The sequence below is a fragment of the Macaca nemestrina genome, chromosome 16, assembly GCF_043159975.1.
Source record: "Macaca nemestrina isolate mMacNem1 chromosome 16, mMacNem.hap1, whole genome shotgun sequence".
Taxonomy (NCBI): Eukaryota; Metazoa; Chordata; class Mammalia; order Primates; family Cercopithecidae; genus Macaca; species Macaca nemestrina.
In genome coordinates this window covers 73,557,428-73,584,588 of record NC_092140.1, presented here as the reverse complement: position 1 = coordinate 73,584,588, position 27,161 = coordinate 73,557,428, and the positions used below count along the sequence as shown (strand labels likewise).

General features: G+C 40.0%; 1 long non-coding RNA gene and 1 pseudogene across 1 annotated transcript; one reads left to right on the top strand and one right to left on the bottom strand.

The window, feature by feature from the left end:
* Positions 1-27,161, top strand: part of LOC105485603 (protocadherin-8-like) — a 347,750-nt pseudogene that overhangs the window by 103,662 nt on the left and 216,927 nt on the right.
* LOC139359100 (uncharacterized) lies at positions 21,755-26,893 on the bottom strand. The gene is made up of 2 exons (XR_011614766.1): positions 26,347-26,893; positions 21,755-21,877 (listed from the first exon to the last, which is right to left on the bottom strand). It is a non-coding gene; the product is annotated as an uncharacterized lncRNA (long non-coding RNA).

The window sequence follows — 27,161 nt, the reverse complement described above, 5'->3', positions numbered from 1 at the left end:
CTCATCCTTTTTTATGGCTGCGTAGTATTCTATGGTGTATATGTGCCACATTTTCTTAATCCAATCTGTCACTGATGGACATTTGGGTTGATTCCACATCTTTGCTATTGTGAATCGTGCCACAATGAACATACGTGTGCATGTGTCTTTATAGCAGCAAGATTTATAATCCTTTGGGTATATCCCCAGTAATGGGATGGCTGGGTCATATGGTACATCTAGTTCTAGATCCTTGAGGAATCGCCATACTGTTTTCCATAATGGTTGAACTAGTTTACAATCCCACCAACAGTGTAAAAGTGTTCCTATTTCTCCACATCCTCTCCAGCACGTGTTGTTTCCTGACTTTTTAATGATCGCCATTCTAACTGGTGTGAGATGGTATCTCATTGTGGTTTTGATTTGCATTTCTCTGATGGCCAGTGATGATGAGCATTTTTTCATGTGTCTGTTGGCTGTATGAATGTCTTCTTTTGAGAAATGTCTGTTCATATCCTTTGCCCACTTTTTGATGGGGTTGTTTGTTTTTTTCTTGTAAATTTGTTTGAGTTCTTTGTAGGTTCTGGATATTAGCCCTTTGTCAGATGAGTAGATTGCAAAAATTTTCTCCCATTCTGTAGGTTGCCTGTTCACTCTGATGGTAGTTTCTTTTGCTGTGCAGAAGCTCTTTAGTTTAATGAGATCCCATTTGTCAATTTTGGCTTTTGCTGCCGTTGCTTTTGGTGTTTTAGACATGAAGTCTTTGCCCATGCCTATGTCCTGAATGGTACTACCTAGGTTTTCCTCTAGGGTTTTTATGGTATTAGGTCTAACATTTAAGTCTCTAATCCATCTTGAATTAATTTTCGTATAAGGAGTAAGGAAAGGATCCAGTTTCAGCTTTCTACTTATGGCTAGCCAATTTTCCCAGCACCATTTGTTAAATAGGGAATCCTTTCCCCATTTCTTGTTTCTCTCAGGTTTGTCAAAGATCAGATGGCTGTAGATGTGTGGTATTATTTCTGAGGACTCTGTTCTGTTCCATTGGTCTATATCTCTGTTTTGGTACCAGTACCATGCTGTTTTGGTTACTGTAGCCTTGTAGTATAGTTTGAAGTCAGGTAGCGTGATGCCTCCAGCTTTGTTCTTTTGACTGAGGATTGTCTTGGAGATGCGGGCTCTTTTTTGGTTCCATATGAACTTTAAAGCAGTTTTTTCCAATTCTGTGAAGAAACTCATTGGTAGCTTGATGGGGATGGCATTGAATCTATAAATTACCTTGGGCAGTATGGCCATTTTCACGATATTGATTCTTCCTATCCACGAGCATGGTATGTTCTTCCATTTGTTTGTGTCCTCTTTGATTTCACTGAGCAGTGGTTTGTAGTTCTCCTTGAAGAGGTCCTTTACATCCCTTGTAAGTTGGATTCCTAGGTATTTGATTCTCTTTGAAGCAATTGTGAATGGAAGTTCATTCCTGATTTGGCTCTCTGTTTGTCTGTTACTGGTGTATAAGAATGCTTGTGATTTTTGCACATTAATTTTGTATCCTGAGACTTTGCTGAAGTTGCTTATCAGCTTAAGGAGATTTTGGGCTGAGACAATGGGGTTTTCTAAATATACAATCATGTCATCTGCAAAGAGGGACAATTTGACTTCTTCTTTTCCTAACTGAATACCCTTGATTTCTTTCTCTTGCCTGATTGCCCTAGCCAGAACTTCCAACACTATGTTGAATAGGAGTGGTGAGAGAGGGCATCCCTGTCTTGTAACCAGGAAACTTACAATAGACTTTAACTACAATCAAGATATTACAAAGAAAACTTCTAAACCTTGTGCATTAGTCCCTTTATTTTGCATCGCTATAAATAAATACCTGAGGCTGGATGATTTATAAAGAAAAGAGATTTAATTGGTGCACAGTTCTGCAGGCTGTACAGGAAGGATGGTGCTGGCATCTGCTTCTGGTGAGTGCGCAGAAAGCTTACAATCATGATGGAAGGCAAAGAGGGGAACAAGTGGTTACATGGCGAGACAGGGAGCAAGGGGTGGTGGGGAGGTGCATATTCTTTTAACCAACCCCATCTCGTGTGAACTCAGAGCAAGAACTCACACATTATGGTGAGGATGGTGGCCAGGCATTTGTATTAGTCTGTTCTCATGCTCCTAATAAAGACATATCTAAGGCTGGGTAATTTATAAAGGAAAGAGGTTTAACTGACTCACAGTTCAGCATGGCTGGGGAGGCCTCAGAAAACTTACAATCATGGCAGAAGGGGAAAGGAAACATGTCCTTTTTCACATGGTGGCAGCAAGGAGAAGTATAAGTGAAGGGGGTGGGGGGAAGCCCCCCATGAAACCATCAGATCTAGTGAGAACTTACTGTCACGAAAACAGCATAGCGGTAACTGCCCCCATGATTCAGTTATCTCCCACCAGGTCCCTCTCACCACATGTGGGGATTATGAGAACTACAATACAAGATGAGATTTGGGTGGGAACACAGCCAAACCATATCAGCATTCATGAGGGATCTGTTCCCATGACCCCAACAGCTCCCACCAGGCCCTACCTCCAATGCAGGGGATTACATTTCAACATGAGCTTTAGAGGGGACAAACATCCAAACTATATCACCTCATTTTTTATGCTTCAATAATATTTGCAACTGGCATAACAAAGACATGTTTCCTGTCTATTTAATACCTGCCTACTGTGCTTTAAAATGTAAATGAAGGGGTGGGCACAGTGGCTCACGCCTGTAATCCCAGCTCTTTGGGAGGCTGAGGCAGGCGGATCACACGGTCAGCAGATCAAGACCATCCTGGCTAACTCGGTGAAACCCTGTCTCTACTAAAAATACATTAAAAAAAAATTAGCGAGGCGGGCACCTGTAGTCCCAGCTACTCAGGAGGCTGAGGCAGGAGAATGGCGTGAACCCGGGAGGCAGAGCTTGCAGTGAGCCGAGATAGCGCCACTGCACTCCAGCCTGGGAGACAGAGCGAGACTCTGTCTCAAAAAAAAAAAAAAAAAGCAAATGAAGTAGGATAACTAATTTTCATAGAATCATCTCAAATTACCTTCCCTCCCACTCCCACTATTAAAATGACCTCTTTAGGTTTATAATGGTTTATTTCATTGTTAAGTAAAAATCCTCTTCTTTCTGTGGGCCCAGCATGCCCACTCAGGTGGTTGTTTAACAGCACACAATCAAGGACAGTCTAATCAGTCAGGATGGTTTCAATTTAATGTCCACTTTAGTCTCAGTGGCTCATTTAATCACTTGGAATAATAGCGGTTCTCAGATGTTTAATATATTTCTCAGAGCCAAGGTGTCCAGGGTCACTACAGGCAAGGCAGTCCCTTATGAAGAAAGGGGGGATCTGATTCTTTCTTGGCTCCAGCCACACATGAAGGGCCTCCTTTCTATTGCCTCTCTCATGTTTGACTCCCTGTCTTCTCTTCTCCTCCCTGGGAGAGCGTGTGTTCTTATGTGTATTCTTTACCATGGAAATTTGGAGCTAAAAGGGACCTCTAAGGTCATCTGTACGTTTCATAGATGAGGAAGCTGAGGCCTGTAGAGGTCATGCGAGCTTCTTGAGGTCACATAGCTAGTGAGGGGAGGGCTGGACCTGGACTCTGGGTCTTTTGACTTCCACTCCAGAGACTTTTTCCTTCTCTTAGTCTTAGAAAGAGACAGTAGAGGCATCAGAGATTCCATGTGGCGTTTTAAAATAGCAAGACTTTCTTTTAAGCTTTTTCTCTCTTGTTTTACAAAGATGTTAAAAAAAATTTCCCAGTTCTCCCATTTTCTTATGTGGAAGGATAATCTCACATTCTGTGCAGAGAATTGACTATTTCCCACAAAATAAACAATGGAAAGCAAGTAGCACAAGTATTTAGGCATATCAAGGGTCCTCAGTGCTCCAAGCTTCCAACAGCTCAGTAAACATCCCCTCCCTGATTGTCATGGGGCAGGAAGAGGCAGGAAGAAGCAGCGTTCAGAGGACTGGCGATTACAGGAGGAGCAGTGTTGCAGTGAGTACGTGAGCGAGTGAGTAGTATTCTTGGCACTGCAATAGGTCTATTTTTCCAGAAAGTACAGAAACACAGAATCACCGGCTCAGAAAGCCTAGCAGTCAACAAGACTCATTTCTAAGGCACCAAGTAAAATGCCAATGAGATAGTGCGTGTCACATCAGAGATCCTAGAAGAAAAGCTAGGCATCTCTTTATGTTCCACATATATCTACAGGAAGTGTGGTCTCACAGTAGGAAGTTCTGGCCCTGCAACAGTAATACCAGCGTGCAGGGGGAATGAGTAGATGCCTGACTGGAAGAGGCAGGAGTGGTAAAGAACACTGAGCAGAGCGGGGGACACTAAGCCTCTAAACACTTAGATGGTGGGGACCCATGCATAGGAAGTTAGAAAGACTGAAACAGACATGGGAGACCCCCAATTCTCTTGCATTTGACCCTTGCTTCTTTTCTCTTTTTCTCCCTTTCCCCTTTATGCTACCACCCCATCCCCAAATCCTAACTAAGCTGCAAAGGGCAAGGCTTGTAAAAACATCTCTTGAGAGTACTGTTCTGACAGTTTTGGGGGTGAGATTGCACCAATGCCCAAACAACATTCTAAATTCAAATTTCACAGCAGTTAAAGATGAAACTGGGCTGGGCGCAGTGGCTCACGCCTGTAATCCCAGCGCTTCGGGAGGCCGAGGTGGGCAGATCACGAGGTCAGGAGATTGAGACCATCCTGGTTAACACAGTGAAACCCGTCTCTACTAAAAATACAAAAAGTTAGCCAGGTCTGGTGGCATGTGCCCATAGTCCCAGTCACTCTGGAGGCTGAGGCAGGAGAATCACTTGAACCTGGGAGGCGGAGGTTGCAGCGAGCTGAGATAGTGCCACTGCACTCTGGCCTGGCGACAGAGCGAGCCTCCGTCTTAAAAACAAATAAACAAACAAACAAACAAGAATATATATATAAAAAGATGAAACTGCTTCCTGAGCTGGACCACAGGGACACATACTTCTTTCATCTTCTCACACTATAAAACTCTAATCCTGCTTCTCTTCTACTCAGCGGTCCCTGGTCTTCAGAGGTTTGCTGATGTGCATTGGCTGGATGAAGTCATTAATCTCTATTTGAATCATTTAAACAATTTTCTTTTGACAGAGTGAGTAGTGATCATAAATTAAGGATTTTAACCTTTGACATTTTGGGTGAGCCTGTGAAAGACACATCTCAGGACACTAAAAGGAGTGTTACAATGAGACTGAGTTAGAAAATGAGGAAGATACAAGGTTTGATTCAGGGCCAGTAGAAAAAGCAAGGTGGAACTAGATTTAAACAACTGCTTTCAGAAAGTAGGTTTGCACCGAGAATCAGCCAAAATCTAGGTTAAGGACAATGTCCTCCACAGTGTCAAGCCTGTCAAAGACTGCTGACACCCATCCCGAGTGTGGAGGTCACCAGCACTACTTTCACTTTAGACCAGTTGGCTACAAACTTGGAGATCCCTGCGTAATCCCTCAGGTTTGATAACTTGCTGGAGCAACTCATAGAACTCAGGAAAGTGCTATACTTACAATTACGGTTTTATGATAGCAAACAGTGCAAATTGGAACCAGCCAATGAGAGAGACACATAGGGTAGAATCTGGGACTGGGAAGGTCCCAAACACCAAGCTTTCATCTTCTCAGGGACACAGCACCTTCGTGGCATCAATGTGTGGCAATGTGCAGAACATTGCCAACTTAGAAAGCATATCCTAGCTTTAGTTTATGGAGTTTTTATTAAAGTTTCATTTGATGGGCATAATTGATTGAGTTATTCCCCACATGGTTGAACTCAGTCTCCAGCCCTTTCCTCTCCAGAGGTCAGGCTGATTTCATGTGACCTAAAGTTCCAATTTTTTTTTTTTTTTTTTTTTTGAGACGGAGTCTCGCTCTGTCGCCCAGGCTGGAGTGCAGTGGCGCAATCTCCGCTCACTGCAAGCTCCGCTGCCTCCTGGGTTCATGCCATTCTCCTGCCTCAGCCTCCCTAGAAGCTGGGACTACAGGCGCCCGCCACCACACCCGGCTAATTTTTTTTGTGTTTTTAGTGGAGACAGGGTTTCACCATGTTCGCCAGGATGGTCTCAATCTCCTGACCTCGAGATCCACCCGCCTCGGCCTCCCAAAGTGCTAGGATTACAGGCGTGAGCCACTGCGCCGGGCCCAGTTCCAATTCTTTAATCACATGTTTGCCGTTTGTGGCATGACCCCATCCTAAGCCTGTCCATGTGGCTGGCTCCACCCCATGTCATTCTTTAGCATAAACTGTCAGGTCCCCACTATGAGTCACTTTGTTAGCACAGATGGTCGTGTATGGTCTGAGGGACCATGATGAATACCAAAGGCGCCACTATCAGTTGGGCAATTCCAAGGGTTTAGAGGTTACCTCTAAGGAGCCAGGAAAAAGGCCAGACCTCTGATTGGGTGAAGTTCATTCTTCATGCTGTTTGGCAATGTGGGTTGACCCAAAGCTCATGGATGTGTAAACTTGTCAGGTTGTGTAAAGGTGTGGCAAGCAGATGGTCAGGGAGAATGAGCAGTGGGACAAAATGCTGTCAGAAGACTCGTGGCCACATGCCATGGTCCATAACTGCATGGGCTGAACTCTGCTTCACCAAGAGACCAGGTGAGACATGCTACCTGAGTAGAAATGCAGCTACTGCACATATTTTGTCAGAACAGTCCAATCTCTAGGCTTGTCCCAGTTTTTACATTCAAGTAGACCACTAGTGGCTATGAGTTCATAGTCTAAACTTCTATCTTCACACAACAAAAACAGAAATACCTGATAATGCCAGAGTAATAAATGTTGCTTAAAACAAATTCTCAATCCTTTAGAGTAAGAGAGAGAGAGAGAGAGAGAAAGTGAGAGAGAGAGAGAGAGAGAGAGAGAGAGAGAGAGAGAGAGAGTGGGGTGGCAGGCCAGAGAGCAAAGACTTGGGGAAATTGTCAGGTTATCTCCAAATAATTAACATTTGCATTTCAATGTGCTCTGAGGTGTACACTTGCTCACAGAGACACTCTGATTTAGGAAATAGTAATCTTGTTTTGCTCTTCATTAAAAGCTGGAACAGACAGTTTGTCTTTGAGGCTAATGCAATACTAGTGGCTAAGCTGATTTGTGTTTTCTCAAATTCTCCAGGTGCAAGGGACTGTGTAGATTATTGGACTTCAAAGGGCTTCTCCTCATGAGAAGTAAGTGCAGGGGGTTAAGATGTTACCCAGAATAGGAATAGGAGATTCTTCTCTCCTAGGACATGCTTCTGTCAGATCACCTGGAGGCAAGGCAGAAAGCAGATGAGTGGCACTGAGGATAATGGGGTGAAGGTAAGGAAAGATTAACTCTGGGCATTTTGTATTCCTCGGTTACATCAGGACTCGGTTAATTCTGTATTCCTCGGTTACATTCCAGGACTTTTAAACAGGGAGCCTATAATGCTAGATTATTAGTCCTTTGCTCCAAGAAAACTTCTTTTAAACCATCTCCAAGGTGGTTCAGTGCAAAGAACATTGTGCATGGATTCAGAAGAGCTAGGTTTGAATAAGATTGCCTCACTTACTAACTGTGCAGTCCTTGGTCAATCCACTAAACTTTCTACCTCTGTTTTCTCATCTGTAAAATGGGAATAAAAATATCTATCTTAAAGGTTATCAGAATTAATGAAATAATGCATATAAAAATGTCTAACACACCGTCTTTGACATAATGGGTGTTGAGTAAGCATTTCTTTCCCTCACCTTGCCTGCTTCCTTTTACTCCAGCACTACATAATCTAAAACTTCTGGCTACTCAAAGGCTTTTGAGCCACCACTTTGACACAGAATTCCGCATTGTCTCTAAAAGTCTAATTCACCCTGCAAACCCAAATTCTGCTTAATTGCTTCCTTCTACCATTGCTCTTGGCAAGCTCTGTATAACTCAGTTTGAAATTTAACCCTATTTGCCCCTTGTCAAGGGGACTGTGCTCGGGGGGTAAGCTGTTTCTGAAGAATTGTGCAATTTAGGAAAATTAAGCTTCAGGCCAGCCATGTGGCTGACAGCTTATACTGCTCAGTACTTAGCAATAATGGAGAAAATGCCAGTAAAAATGACAAAACGGCAGCGCCCTGACCCACCAGGTAATTGTATATTGAATATGTCTTGGCTCAAACCAGGGATGATTTTGCTTAAATGAACTGAGGACAAAACTGCTTGTTGTAAGTCATATAAAACAAGACCAGTGCTCTGGGTGATTAAAGATGCAAACTAGCAGCACAAGATATTTGAAAATGGAAGGTGACTATCACTGGCTTTAAAGAAGCGAGGTAGGGGCAGGGCAGACTATGCCTGTTTAATGAACTGATTTCAGGCATGTATATGGGCACCAGCAAAGAGAGGCAGTCATTCAAACCTAGCTGTATATTTTTTTAATATTAGAAGAAAAAAGATTAGAGATATTGGTTGTCCTGGGTTCACAACTGCTCTTATCATCCTGCAGAGGCACGGAGAGGAGCAAAGAAGGTAAAGAGTTTGAAGGAGATAAGTACAAAACCACAGAGTGAATCTGTGCAGGAATAAGGATTAAAGCTGTTAAGTGCTTTAGTCACTTGATCCTGCTAATCTTTGTTCTCTAATGCGAAAAATTCATGGGCTTTAGGAAGAGACTACTGTAGGTTCCTATGTGAAACTAGGAATGACTGTCATTGTGTAATCCCCACATATTTGCACCCTATCTTTTCAGTAATCAGAAATAGGCAGCTGGGGAAGGCAGGAGAGAGATTAGCTCTCAATTTCCCAGCACATTGTGTTTTTGTGTTGCAGCATCTTTAATTACTGAAAAGTAATTCATTGAATAGCACCCTAGTGGCTTGAAAGAGTTAATGCAGCTTCCAGAAGTGCCTAACCTTCTCCCAGGGAGTAGCTTAAGTACAGAGAAAATCTGGCTCAATAAATACTAAGCAATGAGAATCAACTGATAAGGGTCAAACTCCACAAAACAAAATTGAACCAATAGACCATTTAATCCAGTACCTTCTCCATAAATCCCTTTTCACCATAAAGCACTATTTCCTCATTAATTTCCATGAATTGATGGCCATTCTTCCTCAATCCTTTGAGGTCAGGTTAATATCCATTTACTCCTTTCATTCCATCCATCCTTCCATCCATCCATCCATCCATCCATCCATCCATCCATCCATCCATCTATGTATCTTATTGAGTACCTACTGTGTATGGTTCTGTAATAAATAAGAAACAGTCTTTTTCTATAAATAACCCACTGGAAGAGAGAGATGGGCTGAGATGGAAATATATAACCAACTCTGCAAGAGGTCTGTAGAGAATCTCCTCCAGAAGTCCTCATGAATATAACCACGTATTTCCTGAATATTTTAAAGAGGTAATAGCAGGAGACAGCTACAGAATCCCAAGCTCTTCTATTTATTACTCAGGCAAAATTTAAAGTTTGTGTATCTGGGACACAATTGCTTTGAGAATGAGAAACATAAATTCATTATATATACACACAGATATGAGATATCTATCTCTATCTCTATCAACATATTTAGACATCCTAGAGTCTTTCCTTTACCTTACAAACTATATTCAATCCATTTTTATGTTTTACTTATTCTACTACCTTTACAGTTAAAAAAAAAACCTGTACATTTTTCTCTATCCTTACTCCCACTACCTTAGTAAAAGCCACCATGGTTCCTCATGTAGTTTTTAGCACTTGCTCCTGTGTTGCTACATTCCAGACTTACTCCTTTTTCTCTCAAATCTATTCTTCAAATTGAAACCAGAGTGTGCCTTGCTTAAGACCCGTCAGTGGCTCCTAGTTGCACACAGAATAGTCTTAACTCCTTAGCATGGTATACAAAGTCCATCATGTTTGCCTCTCTAGAACCATCTCCTGATGCTCCTCTATTGAATTCCCTGCCCTAGGACTCTGAATGCACCATGTTCTGTCTTGCCTCCTAGGTTTTGTACCTCTTGTTCTTTGCTGGGAGTATACTGTTCCAGCCAAGCCCAAGCCCCATGCCTTTTCCTCTGTATACTCAACTAAGTTCCATGAGCTAAAACATCTCTTCATTAAAAATTCCTTTCTTGAATGTCCACTCCCTTTCTCTTCCTTCCAAAACAAAGTGTGATTCGTGTCATTTCTTGTTTTAATTGAGATGGAGTCTTGCTCTGTCACCCAAGCTGCAGTATAGTGGCTCCATCTCAGCTCACTACAACCTCTGCTGCCTGGGTTCAAGCAATTCTCCTGCCTCAGCCTCTCAAGTAGCTGGAACTCCAGGCATGTGCTACTGCATCTGGCTAATATTTTTATTTTATTTTTTTTATTTTCAGTAGAGATGGGGTTTCGCCATATTGGCCAGGCTGGTCTCGAACTCCTGACCTCAGGTGATCCGTCTGCCTTGGCATCCCAAATTGCTGGGATTACAGGTGTGAGCCACTGTGCCCAGCCTATTTCTTTGTCCTCTCATAGCATCCTTTGTCTTTTCCATACTAAAGTATAGATACTTCATTGCTTGTCATCTATCTCTCTAGTTGTTTGATGGCAAGTTCTAAGTCTTGATGGTTTAACAATGTATTCTCTAATACTTAGCTTATCATGAAGCACAAAACATTTAGCAATTATGTTAAACAAATGACTGAAAGTAAGATAAAGGGTGAGTTCAGTTTCAATTTTTCCCTAAACTGGGTCTTTCATAAGTGGGCTCATCTTATATGAGTCCTTGCTAAATTTTACTGATGGGTGAATTGGAAATAGAAGGGAAGAGCATTCCAAACACCTTTGGTGAGTCAAGTCCTTGTTTCTAAAGACACTAAACTAAAATTTTGAAAACTACGGTGACCAACTGTCCTGATTTTCCTGGGACTGTTCCTTAAATCCTACTTCCAAGGAAAGCTCTCACTCTTGATTTAGCCCTGAAAGTCTCATGTACTAGGAAATCCCTCAGTCCTGGGATGACTGGATAACCTGGGGGCAGTTGTTTGCCCTAGAAGTCTTATGTCTTGGAGATTACCTTCCTAGTATTTCTGCTCTATTTAGTTGCAGTAACCTCTAGCACCTCCAGGGGATGTAGCTGAATGAGAAACTAAGGGGAGTGTGAGCTGAGCCTGAGATCAGCTTTCTGTAAGGCCAAGAGATAGAAGACTTGGCAACATCCTCACAGTAGTCCAGTGAGGGAACTGATGGAGCTGAAACTCAAATCCATGATGGAACATCTGCAAAGCTCCCTTTCTTGGCAGCCGTGAGGGTGGCAGGAGTCCTGGGCTGGAGTTGAAACACTGTGGGAAATCTAGTTAGAGATTCTCCAAAGCTAGTTGACTTCAGCATCAGTGTCTTCATCTGTAAAATGAGATAGTGCTTTCCTGTATGCATCCCAGGTTTGTTGGAAATTTGAAAGGACAGTGAACAGTGTGTGTGAGAGTAGTCTGAAAGCCGAAAGTGCTCTGCAAATGGGAAGGGCTTTCATTATCCCATAGCAATGTTGTACAAACACATGCTGAGTTTTTCCATTAAGAGTTATAGTCAGTGTGGTTCTAAAAGTGTCTATTCTCAGGCATATAAAAAGCAATGTACAATTGCAAAGATATGGAACCAATCTAAGTACCCATTAACTGATGAGTGGATGAAGAAAATGTGGTACATACCCACCATGGACTACTACTCAGCCATGAAAAGAGTGAAATAATATCTTTTGCAACAACTTGGATGGAGCTAGAGGCCATTATTCTAAGTTAAATAACTTAGAAATGAAAAATCAAATACCATATGTTCTCATTTATAAGTGAGATAACCTACGGGCATACAATGGCATACAGAGTGATATAACAGACATTGGAGACTCAGAAAGGGGAGGGTGGGAAGGGGGTGAGGCATAAAAAACTACATATTGGGTACAACGTACACTACTCAGGACTGGTGTACCAGAGTCTCAGACTTCACACTATACATCCGTGTAATCAAAATCACTTGTACTCCTAAAACTAATGAAGTTATATATATATGTGTGTGTGTGTGTGTGTGTGTGTGTGTATGCATATATATATATGCACAAAAAAGCCTGTGCAAAAACATAAAGCAAATCTGTAAGCACATGATACACAGCTTCGAAAGCTGGAAGCTCTTGGCTGTGACATAGGGATAGCTGGCCATGAAAAGCAGTGTCTTTCTAATGTTATAGCCTAGGATCATCTCTTTTATGGAATTAAATTGTGTAAATTACATGACAGTAATTTGATGACCTGATCATTATTTTTAGTGATCATTTATTTTTGCCAAAGTTGGCTTCCTACCATATATAAGATGTGTTGAATTTTGAAAGCTGTATTAAAATTCAACATCTACTCTTTTATTACCTTAGTTTTTATTTTTTTGTGTTCTTTTTGAGAGACATAATGTTGCATTGCTATTTTATTCTCTTTCTGCAAAATCACAGGAAACCTATCAATTCTGATGCCTTTCTCCTCTTATAACATTTTTGAAATATAAGAATTATAAAATATTTTCTAGATAGAACATAATACACTACCTATTGCAGGAAAACTATGTCATCCTCCCTCACTAGTTCACCACCCCCCACAACACATACTCAGTTACACCGTAATGTGTTTCAACCAAAGAAAATTACTGACCCCATGATCTGAACAACAAAATGTTCTTAAAATATATTGCCTCATCTGTTAGGTTTGATTAAACCATTTATCAGCAAAAAATAAAAATTGCTTTTCTTTGCTTAGCATGTCTGGAGATTCCGGAGCACTTTGTGAGGCTATTGTTATCTCAGTGTTTTTAGCTGAATTGCATACTCTCACTGGTTTATGGTAATAAAAAGGTGAGCTTAAATTAGGAGGAGGATTGCCTTATTTCTTCTACTACCCTGCTTGTCACACACAGGTTTGATTCTGAGTGTCTTGTTGGCCAGATTAGACTATCTAGAAGCATTTAGTTGCATAGTTTACACACACACACACACACACACACACACACACACACACACACACACACACTTGCTTCCATTAAGGAAGTCATATCATCATTTATCTATCCATGATATATATGCATTGAATTTTTTTCCACCTATGGAGATGGATTTATGTTATGTGCTTTCTCAACTTAGTAAAATATCTGGCTAAAATTAGGATTGTAACCAGACATTAAACAGCACAGTTTTTCCCTGTGTAATGTTCATGGATCCTCAGAAGCACTGAATTGCTGTCATCTTTTTACCTCCATTCCCCACTCTGTAGAGTCAGTGGCTCCAGTGAGTGTGACGGTTTCACAGTTTGATCCTGTATGACTCTATCAGGCAGTTGACTTCATATATGTGGTCAATTTTGATAAGTTCCTGGATGAAGTTACATTTGGCTTGGGATGATCTGAGCAAATTGTTATTCAGCTCTCATTATGAACACAGTGCCAGGAGGATGTATGAGACCAGTGCCATATTTATGTAGCCTCAAAATTGAACAATAGTTTATTCTTTTTGAAGTTTCTGGTGAGGTTTTGTAGAAGGATTGGTAACATTCATTTATCTTTCTAATATTTATTGAGCAACTACAATGTGCTGGGTACTGTGCACATCTGGAAATGAGATCAAACAACACAGTCCCTTGAAAAGTTTAACATCTAGGGGGCTGCCAACCTTGCAAACAAGCACCAGTGATAACTGCTGTAAGAGAGGGTTTAAATTATAGAAAGAGGATAGATGTAGAAGAATCATAGTTTGCTTGAGTGGGTGGTGTCGGGAAATTTTTTTTTGATTAGAATAGAATTTGAATTGAGACTTCAAGGACAGTTATAAGTTTATACCAATAAAAAAAGGAAAACAAGAAAAGAAAATAGAACACCTCAGGAGGAGGAAACTATACCAAGGTCTGGAGACAAAAGACAGCATGGCTGTTCAAGGCACGGTTGTTCAGTATTGCTGGGTATTAAAGTGTGTGTGTGTGTGTGTCTGTGTGTGTGTGTGTGTGTGTGTTGGGCGGGGGCACTTGGAGGGGAGATGTTTTGAGCTAGATGGGACTACACACAGACAGGCAGAGGCAGGCAGAGGCAGCCAGATTATGGAGAACCTTGGTTGCCAAGCAAAGGAACTTAGCCTTTATACTCTATAAGAGATTTTTATCATAGGAGATGTTGTAACAAATGGCAGTTGGAGAGTAGTGATTACACATCTCCAATACCCTAGCTGTAACTTCCTTTGAGTGACTATAAAAGCTAGGTGTGCCCTTGAGAATATGTCAAATGTAAGTGGAAAAGAGCTGAGATTACTGCTGTGGCAGTTGTGAACTATTGAACACATTTGAACAGGGGCACACTGGATCAGCTTTACACGTTCATTTAAATAACGAGGAAAAAGGCTCAGAGAGGTTAAGTGACTTTCCTTCAAGTTAAATATCTAGCGATGTTTGAGGCAGGATTTCATTCAGGTTGACTAAATACACTAGTGCTCTTTTCATCTCACTAAAAGGCTGAAGGGGAGACTAGAAGCGACAGAGTAGATAAGGATTTATGGCTCAGGCCAAAGGGAGGACAAGCTGAATGCTAGTTGGCTGCATAGAATGGAAAGGGAACAAGATCTTAAGAGGAAATGTAGAATTCTCAAAATATTTACGAAAACAGCAAGATGGGCATCTAGTAGAAGTTATACAATTTCTGGTTAAAGAGCTGTTTCCTAAGGGGAAGTTTCTGGAGAGTTATAGCAGAGTTCAGAGGGAGTGGTAGTAGGATACTAACATTAAGCATCAATGACACAAACAACTAATTTCTCCATAATCTATCATGTTGATTTTCACCTGAATGATCTAGTTGGAGGATTGGGAACCCAGACCCATTGGAGCTGAATTTGGTGTAACATAGTTTCCACTTGTCCTCTAGACAGTGGCATTAGTTTTTAGAAACACCAGAAGTTCCAAGGGCACTGACTCTGAGAATAGTGCCACTGTGGAGTGGTATTGCCGTTCAGTGACTTCATTCTTAAAATTTACAATCTTTTGAGTCTAGGAGAGCTCATAAGTACTACTGCAATAAATGCACAAAGGGTATGGCCATCAAAAAGGAAGCATTTCAAAGTCAAATCCAACTGGCTGGGGACAACAACTCCTAGTCCAGCAGGCTTTTTCTTAGACCTGTCACACTTGAACTCCTCAGTTCAGAGCTGGTCTTGACCTAGTAGTTCTGTGATTTCATTATTCTGAACCTGTTCTTCATTGATTTGACATTTTGTCAAAACTCAACTCCCACTGTGGCCTTCAATTTATATCCTTGCCTAATGCGTAAGCTTGATACATTCTGGAATCTTCTTCTTTCTATTTCTTGATACCTTGGAAGTGTCTAGTGAACAAGAACTGGTGCACTGGAGATCCAATGTGTAACTCCATTTATCACATTCCAAAAATATGAAAACTTACTCTCCACGTTTACTGAGACTTTTTCAGTGTTTTGCATATCAAGAATACGGACCCTAAAGTGTGCTGGCAGTTCAACATTGTGTTGCTTTGTTTTGGTATTTGCGTTAATATTTTCCTTGGACATGTACCCTGCTGTACACATCATTTGTGGGATGACGACTTTTTTCCTTATTAGGTGGTTATGAATATATGGTATAATTCTTGATTAAACTTCTTGAAGTCCTTGAACCAGCTTTAAGATAAATAAAATGACCTAAGTGGAAGGACCCAGTCTTGTGCCTGCCACATGGTAGTAACTTATTGGCAGCTTTTTGTCACTACGGCCAACTTCCCCAGACCACCAAAACCCTCATCCCAAAATTATTAATATGGATAGCATGTTGAAAAAATAATTGGGATATATTATAATTGCATTTACCTTTTACATTTTGAAAGTGGGCAAATAATACTCTGTTGTATCTTGCCTTTTAAAAAGAATGTTTCTCCCCCCCTACCTTTTGGTTTACTTTCTGAAAAACAATCTGGCTGTTGAGTTCTGATTAAAGGTGAAGCATGCTTCAATATGCAAGGATGAGATATTAGAGGAAAAGATAACGCTTGAAACCACACTTTTAACATTCAATTTCAGTGCTGTCCAGAACAACTATAAAACTGGGGAAAGGTGAGTAATAGATTTGACAGCTATACTCTAAAATGGACCTTATTAGTGAAATATAAATTATAACCAGGCATTTCCTATCAGCACCCCGTGCAGTTAATGATAAGCAGTCAATGAGATTTATATACCCTTAGCATTTTTATAATGAGTCTGTTGCTTTGATGACAGTTTACTGTCAAACATTATGCTTAGAAATTTATAGCATTTGATTCAAATGAATAGACAGTTTAGCTTTATTGCAATCTGTTCTGATTTTCCCTTTTCATGAGGCTCACATTTTCACTTTTTTCTTTTTCCCTTTTTTTTCCTTCCCTAGACTAAACCCTTAAACACTACACTGAAAATTAAGTTTTGAAGTGGGTGCACATTGACCAGCAGGAAGTATGTGATAACTTGCGGGGAAAGAGTTCAATGAATTTCAAGAACAGGCATGAGGAGTCTAAAGAGGAGGCATGTTGTGTTAAAGTATTAAACATTTACAGATGCATCAGGATGGTGGCTGTAGGAAAGTTATGACATATAATAGCAAGAGATAGGGTGGGGAGAAGGGCCTTTAACCATGTGAAGGGGTGGCCCAAACATTTGTGTAGAGGAGGTCACATCTCATTCTCTCCTGGAGAGAACCCCACATCGGTTCACACAACTGTCCACAGCCCTGAGGACAAGTGCCCAATAAAGGCTGTTGACAGATTGACTGCAGCTGGAAAGGGCATGCCGAGGCGATTCTGAGGGATGCTCTACAGAGCCCTCTGCCCGAACAGGGTCATTTTGCCACACAGTTCAAGTGTACACAGCTGTTGGATCTGTTGGCTGCCTCTGCACAGCAGGGAATGTGACTTTGGGTAGCACGTGTGGGATTTTCAGGAAATAGAACTGCTGGTCTATAGAAAATGTGGTCTTTCAGGTAGATAGGCTTTGAAGACAGGTATTTTCCAAAGGTGGTAGTATTAGAAATGTATTTATGCAGCATTTAAAAAAATAGGCTGAAAGCATTCTTATCACTTATATTCTATGTTCTCTGTCCCATTTTGGTCCCTTTACACCTGCCCTACCTATGCAAGAGCCACATGTTCACTGGCTGAGAGGAGTGAGCTGCAAATGGGCACCTGCATTTGAGGTGCAGGATGGCTGTCACCTGTGCCCCATCTGTTCTTGTTCTGACTTCATCTCCATCCCGACTCTTACATCTTGTCCCTAACATTTCCTGCACTTGGCCCTTTGAATTCAGTATGGACAATCTCTTGTTTTTTGAGTCTTAGAATTTCTGAAAGAATCCAGAGTTGGCTTGCCTCTCTGCCTCTTTGTACACGTGCTACTCTCAGAATCCTTCTTGGATTAGGAGCCCAACCTTGTCAATGAGTATTTTACTAGTAGTCAACCCCAGGGCCCCAGTAAGGACCAGAGTGGACAATCAGGCACATACCTCATAAATAATACATTTAGTTAAGACAATAACATCACTATCTATTTAGGCTCAACTATGCACCAGGCTGTGTGCTAAGTATTTTACATATAGTTCTTTCTAGGGCCTACTATAGCCTTGTGAGATCATATTATTTATCCTCATTTTATAATTAAGGGAAACTGAGTTTTAGAGATGTGTCAGAGCAGAGATTCAAATCTAAACCTCAATATTCTTTCAGGAATATTAGAACCATAAGTTTAAGGTGATTTAATTCAGAAAAATAAGGAACTCTGATTTCTCATGTCCCCATCCATCTTACTGTCTTGTTTGGATGTCTCAGCTGGTAAATTTATCTTTCTTTTTCATGAGGATATTGTTTCATGTGATCATTCTTGCCTGAAAGCTGATTGATTACAAGTGTTAAATTGAAATAATGCCACATTTAGGGAAGAAATGGGGAGAAAGCATTGGAATTCTCTGAGGCCTGAGTCAGGCGAAGCAAGACTAGGTACTAGGCTGAGAAGGTTATCCTTAAGAAATCTGTGAGTTAGTAGTTTTGGTGTATTTGTAAGAAAAATTCCAGTGTTGTTCTATTAGGAAAAAATACACTGACAGTGGAAGTCTGTGGCATGCACTTAAATTATAGCACTACAGTGAAAGCAGGCATTGAGGAGGAGTGGTTGTCAGGGAGAATTATGAAAGCAAGAGAGCGCCATGGTGACAACTTTGGAAGACATTAAAGGGTCTTAAAAGGGTCATGGACAGAAGGCAACATTTCTCCAACATGCCCCAGAGGTCATGTAGCTGAAGGCACACAGCCCCAGTGACTGTGCAGAATGCTGAGTGAGGGCTTGGAGCCATCAAATGAGAGGCATATATTCTGCTATCAGGAGCTTAGACTCCAGCGAGATGTGTGATCAAGTGGTTATTGCTCAGACTGGGCTAGAAAATCCTTTCTAGCCAAGGACCAATATTCCTTTAATATAGCACAATATGTGCATGAAGCTGTCTGTCAGTCTTTGGGGCTTTGGAAACACAATATTACCAAAGTCACTGACATTTTATTCATATGAGATGAAAAATAATGCATTGGCTACCAAATACCTTTTCATAAACATCATATTCATGTATTTTGTATAGCCATTCTCCAAGGTTTCAAAAAACAACTTGTCCTTAGAAACCAGGAGAAAGCACGTGGAATGGTTCTAAATGAAGATATTAATATTCACATTATAGCTAAACCTTGCTAATTTGCACTAATGACTGGGAAGCCTATTGCAAATTACCAAATTAGTGAGTAAGCCAGCACCCAGGATTTCAAAAAACCCCAAAGACAGCACCAGAAAATGAACCTTTTCCCATAATTTCATCAATGCAATTGAATTTTAACTACTGAGAGCAATTTGTAGTCTATGTTTTATCTGTCTTGCAAATCTATGTGCATTTTACAGAGCAATGGTGAGTCTTTAAAATAAAATTCATTTTTACATGTGGTTGTAATTTAGAAATGTATATAAAATAAAAGACAATCCTTGGAAAAAAGAAAATAAAGATATGTCCGAAAGATTTTTTTTTAATTGTAATAACTGTGTTCATTTCCTTTTGTAGTTATCAAACAGGATATGCAACAGCTTAATGAAATATTGCACAAAAGACCCATAAGCATTAGTTAAATCTCTCAACTGACTAGGCACCTTATTTGCAAAAGGGGAAATTTTCTAAAGCACAATTGTGTGAAAATGGAAATCAATACAGTGGGAGTGAGGGTAGGCGTCGTAGTTTTGGTAGCAGTGGCAGCCCTGGTCTAAATCCTCTGATGGTAGAAGGGGCCTGGTGGGTAGCACTTAGGACCAGCCATGACCTACCCACTAATGTGTTGTGTTTTCTTTTCTTATTCTTAGTAAACCTTCACTTTCATACCTAATTTCGTATTGGCAACTTTGCGTTCTTTTTCAAAATTGTGTAAATTTCTGCCTTCACAAAAACTGAATCCTCCCTGATCATTGGAGCTAAGGGTTCAGACTTTTCCCGAGGAGAGTTATTGGAGTGGGAACAAAGGAACTGAGGATAGAATATGCATATTTAAAGAGGAAGAATACTCTAAAAATGGAGAAGGAATGAACTCTGGGCTCAGAGAGTTCCAGGGATGTACAGATCTGTCCTTGTCCTCCTCCCTCTTCCTTAGGCAGGGTTCTCTCTCTTTTCTGGGAGAGAAGAGGGCCTCTGCCTTCCTTGACCATCAAGAGCAGAGCTTCGGTTCTGCTGAAGATGTGGGTTAGGCAGACAACAGGAGTCTGCTGTATTTACTATAAAATAAATACTCAGAACCACCTGCTAGTTGAAGTTTTAAAAATTACCTCTCTCACCTTTGTTCTCTCATTTGTCTTTGGACTCTGCTAGCAATAGTTAACTTCGGTTTTCTTACCTCACATAGTAAGTCAAGTTAGGAGGTACAAACCAGATGTTCTTGGTCCGCTGTTGGTCAATTCTAGCTAGAACCAGAGTGGTTTAGGCTTGACCAATGCCATTAAGCCCTGAGGGAAATATGGCAGAAGCTGGGAAAGTCCTGCTCTGAAGAAGGCAGGCTTGAGGCTGCTGTACTGGTCTGCACATCGCCTTGCCTATGGGAGTAAAGATTTAGGGCACTCCATCTTTCCTCACTAAGCAGGAACTTTAAAACAGGAGACTGCCTCTCAGATTGTTGGCCTGAAGACCACTAAAAAGGCTAGAAAAAAGATCCACCAGCTAATGCCACCTTTTGCCCTTAAACCACTTATCACATTGCATGAAGAGCCTACGAATTTCAAAGACAGCTCTGGACAAGAAGGAAAATGTACATCCCAGGTGTAGAGCTTGGAGTTGAGAATTTTACCATCGTATGTAACAGATTTCTATTAAATGTCTTGTCCAAGTATTATTTAGACACACACCTCTGGAAGCTGAAATAGAAACACAAAAGAAGCACAAATAATTCTTATATTTAAATAACTTATAATAGAAAGAATTATCTGCTTTGATGGCTAATTTTAACTGTTTAAACTTTCAACTGCACTGTACTTGACAATCTTACTAAATCTGTATATTCTTTGAAGAAAAAAGAAGTATGAGTAATATTTCTCAAGGGAAATGTGTTGTTTGTAGTATTAAAATCTTCAAAAGAAAGCCTCTTTTTTCTTCATGATTGTTTAGGTGGAATTCTGTAAGTTATTTATTTATTTTATTTTAAAGCTTCAAGTATTTTGGAGTGTTGGGCTTGTTGGCAGCATGTTATGCTTTTCCTCTATACTTTTATAGCTTTGATAACTTCCTGAGTTGTTTCCCTGGAGACTTATGGTAATGGTCATCACAGGTACGCTTAGTCTCCATCACTCTTACAAGGATGCAGTTGGTGTGATTGGGTAAAAACTTCTCGTAATGAAATCCCATTCCAATTACTACAGTGCAGAACTTAAAGCATCAGCAGAATACACTGGAAACACTTCAGCATCTTTTTGTTTTTTTTCCACCCAGCTCAGATATTATTACTTCTTAAACTTCCTTCTGCAGGAATCCATCAATGTCCTTTTTCAAACTCTCTAAAACATTCTCCAAAGAGGATTCAGAAATAGGTAATTTTCTCTTATCTGAGTTTTTGTGGACTTTTAGATCAAATTTTATTGTGTTTTTAAGAGCCACTAGATGCTTATAAAAAAGTAGAGTTGAGTTAAATGCACGTGATACAATGCATTCATAATCTTAAAATATTCCTTAGGAAGAACGATCAGAGTAATCATTCTTTTATTCAGAAGAGAGTCTACCCAAACTCTTCTTAACACTTCCAGAGGTTTGAAAAACCAATGCCCTTAGCTGGTTATAATGAAATTTTCACAAAAGATGTTGAAAATGTTTATAATACGCATGAACAAATAGACATGGTGAATTCCCTTACACAGCTGAGGACAGAAAATCAGTTATTGGAATCCTTCTGGACCATGAAAATTTGATCCCATTAATGTCTTGATTCTGTTAAGATGGTAAAAGGAGGGTTTTCTTTCTCTTTGTTGAAGTAAAATGTCCAGCTAAGAAGCAACACTCTGGCAGAACAGTCACTTATTCAAAGGAAAAAGAGGCTAATGGATGTTTTCAGAAATGTTTGCTAAGACTTAGCAAGTGGACTTTGTTGTTTCATTATACTGTACTCTATATTCTGGCTTGAGAGTGTTAGAGTCTGACACCTTCTCCATCTGTTTCTTCATTCCCCCCCCCCCATTTCTAGAAGTGTTTTTAAAAAGAAGGCAAGAGTTGTTTCATTGCAGGTATCTTCCATTGAAAGACTTCTTTATTCAGCTTCTGTCTTCAACTTTTTCTCTTTCTGAATGGCTTTTCTGAAAAGCAATGAATGAACATTTTCAAATAAGAACAATGAAAGGAAAATTAACTTGGAGTTACCATTTTCTTGATCACTGAATTTCTGAACTTAAAACAATGATCTCAACAAGGGCAAATTTTAGCTAAGATAATAACGACTGTTTTCTACATTTTGTTTTTCATATTATTGACTTAATTAAGAGTAATTCTATTATCCAGTAACATCATGATGTAGAATTTTGGCATGTATGTTATGGTTAACAGAAATTCATCCAATTGCTTATATGCATGCCATCTGCTTATAAGCTAATTTGCCCACATAAAATCTGGAGAAACATTGAAGGCCATTTAAAATCAATCCATTCATGAATCAAAATATATTGTGACCACCTACTATAAATGAGATATGATGCTATTATTTTTAAGGACACAGAGATGTGTTATGCACTGGCCTGCTTTCAAGTGGTTTATAACTGACATAATTATTAAAGACAAATAATCACATGAGGTAGTAAGAGAATGTGAAGTCTGACAGTATGGACTGCCAGAGAATGGTGAGCTCACTGTGGGCTGCTGCAGTCAGAGAAGGCTTCCTGGGTTGTGCTTGATAAATGAGGTATAAATAAGCTATGGTAACCAAGAGTAGAGGTATGTATTGTTCTATAAGAGATCTATAAGGGAGAGCAGGGAGAGACAGCACTGCAGGTAGAGGAACTGACACAATTAAAACTGCTTCAGGCGAAAGCTGCAGAGTTCTGGGGTTAGCTGGGAAGGTCAGGGAACTGCTTAGTCAACCTGAAGTAGTAGGAAATAACAGGAGAGAAGGGAGACTAGTAAAATGCCCAATGAAAGATGAAATCATTTAACTGGTTTTCAAACTAGGATTTGCAGCTGTGATTTCAGCAAGTCAGGAAAAATAAATTTCTGTGCAAGTGGGAATTAACCCTGTTGTCTCAGTAACTGACTCAAGTTTAGTGTCAAAGACTGGATGACTAAACAGTACTAGCTAATGATCTTTATTTTGTTCACTGCACTTTAGACAAGAGCAAATATACACATGTTTTCTGCTCAAAGTGTGTCTGTACATCAGCCATTATTAATGGTTCTCAGTGGCATGTCTTTTTGTCTGGGGGTAACACATGGCCTTAAATATGAGCTCATAGATACACATTAGTATATGCAAATCCATTTATATACATATACAGTTGCCCTTCAGTATCCATGGAGGATTGGTTCCAGGATCCCCTGAGGATATCAAAATCAACAGATGCTCAAGTCTCTTATATAAAATGGTGTAGTATTTTCATATAACATGCTCACATCCTCCCATACACTTTAAATCATCTTTAGATTATCTATAAGACCTAATACAATGTAAAGGCTATGTAAATAGTTGTTCTTTTGCATTGTTTAGGGAATAATTACAAGAAAAAAATTTATACATGTTTATTACAGACACAACCGTCTGTGTTTTTCCTGAATATTTTCAATACGTAGTGGGTTGCGGCCACAGATGTGGATCCCATGGCTACAGAGAGCCAACTGTGTATGTATTTTGGAGAGAGAGTTTAAATAGGGGTTGCTTTAAAATCTTGGTGTACAGTAGGCAGCTCCTGCTTCACCATACCAAAGGGAAAGGCTTTCTTTGATATGCATCTCCTCTTGTTAGTTATAGGTGCTTTTGATGATGAAAATGAATGGACCAAATATGCCACAGTCTGCTCATTTCTTACAAATATGCATGGTCTTTGATCAGAGCTCTAGGCTATAATCTATAATTAACCTATATTCAAAGACTGCCTGCAAAAACCACCATTTTTTTTTCTTTTTAGGTGAATTCTGTGAGCAGGTGTCACTAAACACACCACCAACTTTTCTAAGGCCAAAGCCAAGAACACACATTAAAATTGTGCTATAGTAATTGCTTCAAAAGGATTCTTAATTTATAGGTAGAACAACTACATCTAATCTTGGCTTTCACAATGTACTACTGAATACAATTATTTAAAGTCATTTGTCTGGTGAGTTACTGAACATTTCATAACAAATCATCTTTTCTAGGAAATAATTCACTGTGAGACACATTGATGACAGGTTTGGATTTTGGAAAACGGTAATTCATAGTATCAGCTCAGTTGTCTTGATGACCTTCACTAGGCTGTACTAGTATTTTACTTATTCTTCCCTCTTCTTTGCCTTCCAACATACCAGAGAATAATTCATATCCTTGCTAACCTTTGCAAATGATTTCCCCAAAGGTTTTCCTTCATCAATATCAGGGAAAACTAACCCATTGTCATCATCTTTTAAGAAGTAATTAGCCATGAATAATTGCTCCATCCTGACATCTTTCTAACTGAATTGATTTTCTTTTTCTTTTATTTGAAGGTAGATCTATTAGTCGTGGCCATGGCAGAATGCTATCACCCTTTCATTTTCCCATTTCTTACTGTGCTTTTCTGTGAATGTTCTGGATTACCCTGGGCTTGTCGAGTTTAATGGCATACGAACATTTCCCTAGTTTTATTATACATTCAATGCCAAAGCAGAAGAATGGATTTTTCTATCCAGCTTTATTAGATTCGATTTTGGAATATTTTACTTAATGGGTTATTTTCATGGCAGTCCCTATGCAATATTTATATCAGAAATGTTGTGCTACTTGATTACAAATATCCCATGGGATATTTTTCCCCAGGATTGTTCTTGAAATTATCTTTTGGCTGTGTAAAATTAAAAAAAAAAGGGGGTGTATATATACACACACACACACATACACACACACGCACATAGCTTTTTACACACACACACACATATATATGCATATATATATGCACACATACACACACACACACACACACACTTTTTTTTTTTTTTTCTGGTCATGAGTTGGTTGCACTATAACAAACTGAAGACACCCAAATACAATAATTGGAGGAGGGCCGTGAAAAAGAAGAAAAAAAAAAATACACAGACCATGTTTGTATAGTTCCTATTGATAACACCCAGATGGGATTTTGTCTATGTTCTCCACTAAGAAGCTGCCCTGGAAAATTATTCAAAAGCTTTGGCTGCTACAGGCTCCAGGAGATTGGTTATGCTTTTGCTCGATAGTCTCCATTAGTCACTGATTTGCTTTTGGACACCGTTTGAGAAATTAATTTTTATCTATAAATTCCTGTGAGGATGGGTCCTGGTTATCTTGGCAGTCATGTTTTTACCCACTCTAAAGGCAATGAGGGAGACTCCTTGATAGAATTATATATGATGAGAAGCCAGTGCTCTGTGCTTAAATAGGTAACCTTAATGTTGTGTGACTAGATTTTGGCAGTAAACAGGTATTTTATGTTCTGCCAAGATTTTACTATCAGATACACTCTCCTGTTAGCTATTTAATGAGACAAAGTCTTTTTTCCCCTTTTGCTATATTGCAGCATTGCTTAGATTTATGTCTGATTCAAAAGCAGCTGTTCCCAGTTGCTTCCTGGTATTTAAAGTCTGAACTATGTCTGGTGTTAGCAATTTGAGAAGACTTTGTAGCTTGTATACTAATCTTACATGGTGCTGGTGGCTTGGTGAATACTCATGTAAGCAAACAGAAATGAAAATAGTACACAGTTCATTAGTAGAGTGTTGAAAGCCTGGGATATAGTCTGAATTTGAAACCAACTCAGCCATAAAATCACTCTCTTTCTTGGCCAGGGTAATCTCATCCTGCTTCAATTTCCTGAGTTAGAATATAGGGATTATACAATTTTCTAAACATTGGCTTCTATGGAGAATGATAAAGATTAATCACTGGAAGTGGGATTTCAAATAGAAAGTTCTCCAGAATGTAAAAGGAAATAATTTAATAACTAATTAAAACTGTATCTATCCCTTAGGGTCTCTCCCTTAGTAATCAGAAAAATCTCCTTGGTAATCAAAATGCAGCTCAATTTGACCTTTTGCTATTTTGATCATCTAGTTAATATGGCGGTTTTTCATGGTGCTGGCAACTTTTAAGAAATTGAAACAAAAATATGGGTATAACAGACAATACAGTAAAAAGACGATTTAGCAAGCTGTACATGTTGTCTGAAAATTTATAGGCCATTTCATCTTGTTAGCTTCTTGGAAAAATCTCAGGGATGTTTAACACATAGCTTCTGGACCTAAAATCTGACTATTTTCCACCAAACCTCATCTTTGGAGAAGGTCACCATCACCCAGCCAACTCTGCCTGCTAGAAAATGGAAGCTTCCCAAGCTGTCCATACATATTGCTTTGTGAATTTGGTAAGTTTATTTACTGAGAACTCCCTACATGGCAGGGCAGGCACTGTGCTAGATGAACAAGGCAGATAGGTCTCCTGCTCACATGATCTTACTTTTCTCATGACAAACAATAGGTAGTAAATGAGAAACAGACAAATGATGAAAAATTGCTCTAAGGCCTGAGAAAGGAAAGGATAAGGCATTGAGGTAGGCAATACTGTGGTACTTACATAGATGGGATGGTCCAGGAAGTTTGCTGGGAGGAGGGTATATTTAAGCTGAGGCTTAAAAAACAAGGAGGAGCCCTCAGTGTGGAAGTTGTCAGAAGAGGGCTTCAGGCAGAAGAACTAACACATGAAAAACATGGAAACAGAGAGCCAGGGGCTGGCAATGTAGACACCAGAGAGTCCCGGAGACAGTCTTGTTGGAAATGATTCCAGATTTCATCCCAAGGGCACCAGGAAGCCTTTGAAAGGATTTAAATTGAGGACAGTTGTTATCTGACTTGCCTTCCAAATCTTGCTGCTGTTTGGAGGATGAACTGAGGGTTCCCTTCCTAAAGGGCTCTTGAATATGCTCATTTCTCTCCTTTTCACTGCCACCACCTGGGGCCCAGCCACCATCATCTCTCACACCCCTCACTGCAACAGCCTCTTAACCCATCTCCTCACATTCACCCTTCCATCTCTTTATTCCATTCTGTACGCTGTAGCTGGAATGATCTTTGCATAGTGCAAACTTGATTTTGTTCCTCTCCTGCTTAGAAACCTGCAGTGGTTTTCCATTTACAAAATGGGACAATGGTACATATCTCTCTAGGGACATTGTGAGGCCGGCGTGGGTTAATTTCTGAAAATAGGAATAAAACCTAATGTTCTGAAGTCTATATTTGCTCCTTCTGTTGCCATCAGGAAGTCTAGAGTTAGAATTTGGGGATCAGGCAGTGAATAGCATCCAAGCATATGATCCTGGAAACCTCAGCTCAAAGCAGAGAAATGATGTGTGCTCTGAGGTGTGGGAGGTTGGTGCCGGGCTCAGTATGCCA